Here is a 9,605-nt window from a genome sequence, read left to right on the forward strand (position 1 = left end):
CAACCTGATGGATGTCGAGATAGGTCTCGATATGGCACACTTTTTTATTGTACAATTATTGTTATGAACATGGCGAAGCATGACGAATCTCCAAACTTAAAACTTGCCACTTCAAATTCATTTAAAAAGAAGAAATCAATTGACAAATAAAAACGTACATGGAAAGAAGACTGATCGAAGCAAACTTAGATTTAGGAGTATGATATAATCTTGCTGTAAAAATATATTCTTCTGGTTAATCATGGTCTTAATTAATTGGTATAATAATTGACCGTGAACAAAAATGGAGAAATTTAAATAAAATTGTATAATTCAAACAAAAACATTATTCGTGCAACAAAAAAGTATAACCTACATTGATTTTGTTGGCAATATAAACACGTCCTCTTAACCTACAAATTGATTTTGTTGGCAATTCAAACATGTCCTCTTAACCTACAAATTGATTTTGTTGGCAATTCAAACACGTCCTCTTAACCTACAAATTGATTTTGTTGGCAATTCAAACATGTCCTCTTAACCTACAAATTGATTTTGTTGGCAATTCAAACATGTCCTCTTAACCTACAAATTGATTTTGTTGGCAATACGTCTTAACCTACACATCGACTTTGTTAGCAATACAGAAGCGTGGTCTTAACCTAAACATTGATTTTGTTAGCAATACAGACACGTGGTCATCTTTGCCACAAGGAATTTCTAAGCGTTACACGATCTTTGGTTTAAATTTCAAATATTTCAATTTAAAATTAATTTCTCCAATTTCCCTCCCCTTGTAAAAACTATGGCGACTATTCATTTTATTGTAGATACATATTTATATATAGATGTATATATATAATATAATAAAAATAGGGAGTAATATTACTTTATATAACAGTGTTAAAAAGAAAAACAAAACAAAACTTTTAAAAAGTTATGGCACACATGACAACAATTAAGTTAAACCTTAATGCTAAAAATATTGTAGTCTGTATCAGTGATTTGAATAGGAATACGATGGTGAATAATACATTTTTTGATATATTTTACACAATTTTAAAATTACATTTGTCATACTTAACTCATAAAAAAAAAAAACAACCCTGAAATGAACCATTTACTGAGGTCACATAATTTCCTAAGATTTAACTCTTAATTCAAGTAAAGCCTTTTAAAAAAAACCTTTTATATTCTCTAAATTTCTGTGGGGTGCCACAGTTGAGCTTCTGTGGTTGTGTCTAAAAGAACCAAAAAAAAAATTAAAAAATCTAAAACTGAATTATGGCACTTAAAATGATATTGGAAATCTGCAGTTTGATATTATGAAATATAAATAGTTTCCCACAATCCTGATTGTATATAGAATACCCTTTGGTGTCGACTTTCAACCCTGTATAGCCCGTTACACAGATGTTCTATCACACACTATAGACACGGACGCATATATTATTGTGTCATTTGTTTCACGTGCAGAAACATTGAACTCTTTTCATCAACAGAGAAGTTTGGTACACAGAATGATCCCCGTGTCTGCTTGTTGTATAATACAATAAAAATATTAGCTATAGCTAATATTGGTGACTCTTAATCCAAAATGAAAACAAAGAATGTATGAAAAATAACAATATAAAAAGTATTCTCTATCCACGTTGCTCACATTTCAATACATACAAAAAGATTTAATTTCAATAATAGGAATAAAGGTGAAATGTGAATTCCAATTAGCCTTTTGAACACAGAAGTTTTATATATTCTTTGTCTTTGCATTCATTTTTGGATTCACAGCTTTGGGCAGAATTCAATGGGAAAACAGATCAGGATGAATTTGTTTCCCTTTTTATTTCTTCTTCCAAAAATATTTTTAGCAAAGCTATTTGAATGTTTTTTTTTTGTTTTTTTTTTTTTAAATCGCATGTCGACTAGAAGAGAATTGTTGTTTGTTTTTAAGGGTTTTACGGCGCTTGCAACACATTAAGGTCATATAAGTGCCAGTAAAAAGGAAGAAAATGGGATAGTAAAAAGTTCTAGAATTACAATTAAAGCACAAGAGAAAAGGTGAGACAAAGGGGAATTGGTTCAAATAGGGAACAGATGTAGATTCCAAGAGCACACCGTCAAAGTACTTAGTTTGTGATCACCTAAAAGTCTCATCCAGACACAAGCACAGGTCCCCACTAAGAGGAATACACTCAAATGTTTACAAATCATATGTTAAAAATGAAAACAGTAACAGTACATAACAGAGAGATGATTTACAACGAAAAAAATATCATCTCCCAAAACTATAACTATACATTCGACTGTTTCCCTCTCAGCCAAGGACTCCGTCCAAGGTCAGGACAAAACCAAGCAATCTCATTCCAAGACAAAGACAGAAAGCAATTGGAAAACATAAGAGGGGATAAAAGACACAGAAAGTACCTCCCTGCCCACTATGGAAGGTAGGAACCCCACCCAGACTAGAAGAGAAGAATAACTATTAATTTCTAGATTACTTTTTGGGATACTAGAGTGTTTGGCTGGCATTGATAAACATGTCAGTAGCAGCCATACTAGTGTTTGGTATAAGGTGTATTTTAGAATGAATTCTGTCATCTAAAAGAACTGAAATGTTGACAAACGAGTCAAATCTCTCACAGCTGGGATGATGCATCACTCTGTTTTTATGGATTAAATTATTCAGTAGGTACATAAAGTACATAATCTCGTGTCAGGCTCACTTTTGTTTAAGTTATCGCATAAGCTTAAATTTCACCTCCACAAATTGAGCAGAACGAAATCTGAAAATAATAGAAAGTATTTAATACGTCTTGTCGTATCAACTTTAGATATAATTTCAAACCAAGTTCTTCTGTTATGAAAAATACCGCAAACCCCCTTTTGATGATCAAGTTGATAGGAAATGTAGTGTCGAGAAAGAGAATGCATTTTATGTAGAACATAGACATGCAATTGTATGTAATCTTACTATGATTGAGAATATAGTCAGGGATATTGCATCTAAATAATCAGGAGTGTTGGTGTTTGCAGACGATACGGGTGGATATTTCAAAACACAGCTGTATCTTTCTGTTCAAAAATTTCTAAAGAATTGGTTGGTTGATGGACCGGCATTGAGGGGGGGGGGGGGCAGGGGGTAGGGGGTGAGAGCGGGAAAAATTGTATGATAGAATAATTTTTTCAACTGAAAAAGAGATAGGATGAAAGAGCAAAATGAAAGCAAGATGCATGCAGATATAGGCACAGGTATTGAATTCTTTTCAAAAAAGCAAGCACGACAAGCTGAAAACAAGACAAAATATTTTGCTTTTTTTTAGGATAAATTTCAACAAGCAATGCAACACATGTTTGAACAGACGAAAAAACAAAGCAGGAGCACACGATCATTGATCAAAACAAACAATCACAAGCTCTCTTTCCAATCCACTTCGCTAAATCAAGAATTGAAACGAGTTCAGTTCAACTTTAATTAGCTTTTTGTTTTTTTATCTATAAAATAAATACAAACAAATATGAAGCAACAAGGCAGAAAAAAATGTTTCAAACATTCACAGAACTTTTATTTTGTTTTTAAGAATTGAAAATAAAAACGAAATGAAATTCTATACAAAATGGTAAGACAAGTGAGTGTGGAAATCAAAGCCATTAAAATGTTGTAAAGCTTGTATTAAAGAAACCAGTTAAAACTCAAAGTCTAAAAATCTACCCAAAAACAATCATTTGAATAATTTACAATTCAAATTAAAACTTTCAAAAAGCTGATCCAGGAAAATTAAAATTACATTTTGGGTAAATAATGAGCTATCACAAAAAAAAAAAGTAAAAAAGGAGTAAAATTAATAAAATAGAGAATAGAATATTCAAGTTTTGAAATTTAAAAAAAAAGCTGCACAATTACCTCCCTTTTTGACCAGAGGCCTTGATGTGCTTTATAAATGAGCCATGAACCCATGCTTAAACTATGCGTTAAAATGAATGTGCAGTCAGTGATCCTCACTGATATAATGTAGTGAGTAGACACCTCCAATCTACCGCACTCGAGTAAGATTTTGGCATTTTGTAAAGATCTTGGGCACGTTTGCGAAAATCGTATACATTGGCAATCTCTCATTAAACATTCCAAATCTAAATCGTCTAACCAATTTTTTTTTTCATTCTTGAAGTAAAATTCTATTTTCTCCATTCTCTTCCTCGACTGACCAAGGGCAAACGGCACTAACCAGAAGATCATGTCATTTCGCTTGAGATTCCAAGATCCAATTCATATTTTACTTCTTCAGGATTTCAAAGATAGAAGAAACTGGTTTGCACTTTGTAATTCTTAATTTCTCTGGGAAATTTCAGTTCAGATGGCTTTCCTTTAGTCCCCCAAAGACCCTACCTAACCCTCTCCTTACCAATGACAGGAAATTTGTCATGTTCATTACGATACAATGAACATTTTTCTTTTTCAGATTTGTTTTATACTTCACAAAATTTGAAGACAATTTGTTGTCATGGCCACAACGTAATGTTGTTATGCAAAAGCTTATTTTGCTGAGAACAAAATTATGTATAGTAGGCTATGTATGTCCTTATGGTTTCCGAGTTTTTTCAGTGTAAAGGAATAAATTTTTGTTTTGGGTAGGCCTGAGATTTCGGGGAAACACCCTGAAAATGGTTGGTTTGGAGAGAGTTAAGACATCAGGATTCCATTTCAGAGAGAAAAACCTTCATGTCGATTTTCAAAGAATGACCTTCTTTGAATGGACCTACCACAACAAAGTTGTATAGATATATGCATAATGCCTGACTCCAGGGTAGTCATTACAGATACAACTCCCACGTCTGATAGACGCGTCCCTAACAGGAACATTAGGCAAATTCTCATCCTTATCACTATCCTTCCGTGAGACACAGCTCACTTGCCATCTATGACAAGGCATCGATTTCCCAGAATCTACAACAATACCAAAAAGCCAATATGACCACACGAAGGAGAAAAAAATATATCCACAACGAAGAATCAATCACTCACGCACTTCCAACATTAAAAAGAAAGATTTAAAAAATAAAGCAATGCTTTTGAAATGTTGCAGATCTACTTTTAAAAGAGTCAAGCCAGCGCTGAAGCGTGCAAATAAAAGGCCATGCAAGTTGGGAAATTATTGAAGCTTGCCAGTTTGATGCCAATTATCTACAGTGGGACTTGAATAAAACAAAGAAACAAATATACCTAAAAAAATATTTCCCTCTAGTACTCATCTCCTTCCTCCCGTGAATAAAATAAAACAAAATAATAAAAATATGAAATACAATCAATACTAAAATACCCTAAAATAGAAGAATGGAAAATCGATTATTTAAAAATAGCCTTCACAATGTAACATGCAAAAGCTGACATGTTGTGACTTGAAATGAATCTAGTAAGCACAATGGCCACAAAAAGACAATCTCTATTTCCAATGATTTTGTTTTTGTTTCGTCTTTTGTAAGGCAAAAATTGTGGCTATGGCACATTTCAAACTAGTGGGGGAAAAAAATAATAAAAAGAAAAGAACAAAATATTTAAAAAAAATAAAAAACACCAATATTTTCCCCAATTTAAGTTGTAAAGATGGACCTACAAAAATGTAAAACAATTTTAAAAAGAGACAAAGAACGGGTCCAAAGCACCTTCAAATATTCACAAATAAAACAATTGATTGGGCAGAAAAATATCCTATATGACCTGACTGTGAAGAAATCAATGTCTCAAAAAGATTACATTTTTCGCTCATAGATTCCAATGTAAGTGTATTTTTTGTTGATGAAAAGAAAAAATATTAACATAAAAATTGGTAAAAAAAAAAAAAAAAAAAGAAGATAAAAATGGGTATACATATTATTTTAGAAGCACCAGAGCAAAAAACGGCACCAACTCATTACAAAAACTTGACACGACTATGTTCTTTTTGCCTCTTTGAAATTAGCCGGGAACAACAGCCAATGTTAAATTAAGAGTCTGAAACTGCAAAATTACAAAACCCGAAAGAAAAAAAAAAGACCAAAAAAACCCCAACAAATTATTTAAAAAATGAATGTACAAATGTAATTGGGAGGGGTGGGCATGGGGGTGGGGGGTGGGAGAAGGTGGAGGCAAAAAATTCAAACCAAGAACACACAAATGTTATCATTTTGTAATCATGACATATAGTCTCTTAAAGCATGGAAATTATGACATTAAAATGGAACCAAAAGCATGAGTTATCCTGCAACCAACAGCAGGATAAAATGTAACAAACACATCAAAGACATCAAACGTCTGGATAAACCCGATGATTCCTGATTAAAAATTCATTCTTCTGTTTGTTGTTTATGTGTGTTTTTTTTTGCTCCAAATAAAATTTTAAGTCATACATAAGATTTCATTGTTTTTGAAAACACTATTGAAAATAATCATCATACAAGTCAATTAAAAAAAAATTAACAAACAAAAAAAGCGCTACAAATCAACATAAAAAAAATAATAAAAAATTAAAAGCAATATAATTATTAAAATGATATGCAGCAAAGACAGAAAACTATATTTTATTTCAGTCGATAATTTAAAAATCTATGGTAAATCCTGCATATGTTAGATGTAAGTTTTTGTGTCCCGCAGTCAACAACAGGCTTGAGGTTAAATACAAGAAAAGTAGAATAGCGCAGGTGTTTTCTAGCCATCCCATAATAAACCAGAGGCAGAGGAATTGTCCAGTCTAACACCGTTAATACAAAACCTTATGTGCTCTATTCATAGAGTTTTATATTTCTAATCAATTTGTTAACAACACTACCAGATTATCCCATTCGTCTGTAGTGTTTCATTCATCCTGTTTTGTTGATACAGGGGAAACCTGAAACGTCCATTTTATCTGTTTTCTTATATCAAATTGAAGCTTACATTCAATTTCACATTGTCATTAATTTCTTCCAAGCTTCGAGCAGGAACATTTACATTGGGATTAAGTAGAAAGATACGATCTGGGGCTTTAAAAAAATTTTAAAAGAGGATGAACAGAGCACAGAGTTCCAATTGATGGTGTTGAGACTGTACGAGGCAATCACGCAGTGTGACGGTAAGCATAGAGGACCAGATAATGGGATGGTGTAGAAAGGGAAGGAAGGGAAACTGATTATTTTAATGTACATTTAAGCATCAAACGCTGTGAGTCAGGAGTCAACTCTAGCTCTTTCTAGATAGACAAACGCTATATCATCAGAAGGACATATAATTCAGTTCAGGATGATTTCCTTTTTGTAACATGAAAGTACCACATAAAGTCGACCAATTTTCTCACAGTGTTGTGGTTGTGACAGATTTTATCCACTACAATGTTTTAAAAAGCAGGCAATTGTTTTTTCTTTCCAAAGTTTCATAAACACGTCCATTCCGGATTGAAGACTAGATCTGTGATTTGTCTAGAATTGTCATTTTTTACATGCTTGACTTCTCCATCAAATTTGCTGAAATAAATATGTCTCTAGTGTTTACAGAGGCATTTCATGATTTGAAAGAAAATTCCAAATCAGAGAATCTCTTTATCAAGATCTCACTACTAAAAAAACTCTCAATTCCTTCCAAATGGCAGGGAAAAAAAATTAAATTTTTTTCAACTGTCCATTCTAAAAAGAGCCCGTTTTTTCCAACTTAAAAACACAACACAAGCATAGCATATGATATTTAGCTGTTAAAAAAATACTAAGTAAATAAATGGGAAAGGAAAAATGGTGGATAACTTGTATCAGTCTTGGCAATAGCATTGAAGCGAGTGCATCGAAAAACAAACAAACAAAAATGCAAGAAAGAAAATAGAAAGAAAGGGAAAAGAAAAAGAAAGAAGGCAAATTTGGGTACGAGTTCGTTTTCTCTTTTTTCAAATATACGGCCTTAACAGACTGGTTCGAAAATCCGCAAAGAGAAGGGATTATTTTAGTAGAGATAAGTACTGTGTGTAAAGAAATGGTGCAGAAATGTGTGTGGTAGTTGTTACTACTAGTCTTTGTATGTCTTTGTATAATCAACATCATTGCAGACTAGGCAATTATCATCCAATTTTAACGTTAATCTACAATTCTATACTTGAAATGGGCTGTTGAAGACGGGACAATACAAGTAAAAATCTCTCTCAACAGACCAATTCTTCAAACCTATCTCACACTTACATTGCGTGTCCGAGACGAACCCGTCCGCAATGAGAAAAAAAATCCCTGATGACTAAGCTGTAACACCGACATAGCAATTTTAAAAACTACGTCAGCTCGGGAGATCATTTGAATTTTTATGATGAGATTTCTGTAGAGTTAAAAAGAACGACAGGAAAAAAAAAAAATAAAATAACGGTAATTAGACAATGTAATTTGTTTTGTTTGAAATATAAGATAAAGTGAATAATATGGCATCTCAATTTGGTTCCTATGGGAAAATAAAATCATGTATGGTACGATGAGAAGACGAGTCAGTAATACGATGTATAACAATGACAAAACTGTATCAGACCTTCATGGAAAAAATAATTAAAAAGAAAAGAATATGTGTGATAAACGATTCAAATAAAATTGTTAAAAATAGACCCAATGAAACATGACATACATTATTTTACAACAAACTTAAACTATAGTCTCCAAAGTTATTATATAATCAATACAATGTCAATATTTCAAGTAGATTCATCCAGACCACAAATCACTTCCTATATGGTCGATGCCAACAAGGATTATAGAGTCATCATCATTACGGCTGTAAACATAAATATGTCTTCATTCATCATCTTACAAACAACAATAGAGAGTAATATGACACGAATTATACATGAATTCCAGGGAATATGATATATATATATATTTATATACATTATACAATAGGAAATCAATCACCGCATCTACAGTATCATTATCATAAGTCTTTCATTGCTTTATAAAAACCTACAAAGACAAAACAAACCCAGCATAAGTCGGCCCATCCAAAGCAGTTATTCGATCCGTAACAGATAACCAAAAATTGGTTTTAAATTTTTTTTTTTTTTTTACCTTCATCAAAAATTCTTAGTAAAAATTTGTATTATATTTTGACCAAGCTTTAACATTGCTTTTTTTTCTTTCAGAGCAACGAATCAAGAACACAGCAGTTTTATTTTGCATGGATTGTGTCTTGAGAATGCTTACCATTGGTCGATTGGTGATTTCGAAAAGGTATTCCTATTGAACAAAGCAAACATGTGGAGATCAAAGTTCAAAACACTTTGGCTGTGACTGATCACATGGACTGCTTTTGTAATGGAATAAAAGTTGTTACACATTGAAAAAACAAAACAAAACAAGAACCACTTGGAAACAAATTAAGACATCCGGGATGGTGCCCGATTTCAGAGATACTTTTAACTCTTACCACTTTCAACGTGAATGAAAATTGAACATGTTGATTTGATTGCACATTCATGAGAACATGATAGAGTCAAAGGCTATCACTATTTTTTTTTTAAATTTAAAAGTGAACCACTTGATTTCACAACTAATGCTGGGTTTACACATAAAAGCGCAACACACAGCATGTGAAAGCGCGGAAATTGTTCTCATGCAACAATGGCAACAACACATGTCTGAAGCAGAAGTGGCAAAAATCA

General features: G+C 32.5%; 1 long non-coding RNA gene across 1 annotated transcript in view; it reads right to left on the reverse strand.

Moving 5' to 3' along the window:
* LOC144980831 (uncharacterized) overlaps positions 1-8,387 on the reverse strand; it is a 14,918-nt gene extending 6,531 nt beyond the window's left edge. Inside the window, exons 1-2 of the long non-coding RNA XR_013646972.1 lie at positions 2,437-8,387; positions 1-1,901 (exon numbers count right to left, since the gene is read on the reverse strand). The exon at positions 1-1,901 is cut by the window's left edge and continues 6,531 nt beyond it. This is a non-coding gene — a long non-coding RNA (uncharacterized LOC144980831). The remainder of the gene's footprint in view (positions 1,902-2,436) is intronic.
* Positions 8,388-9,605: the final 1,218 nt, after the last annotated feature.

The sequence above is a fragment of the Berghia stephanieae genome, chromosome 10 (genome assembly GCF_034508935.2).
Source record: "Berghia stephanieae isolate SIO BIC M18660-M18661 chromosome 10, UCSD_Bste_1.3, whole genome shotgun sequence".
Taxonomy (NCBI): domain Eukaryota; kingdom Metazoa; phylum Mollusca; class Gastropoda; order Nudibranchia; family Aeolidiidae; genus Berghia; species Berghia stephanieae.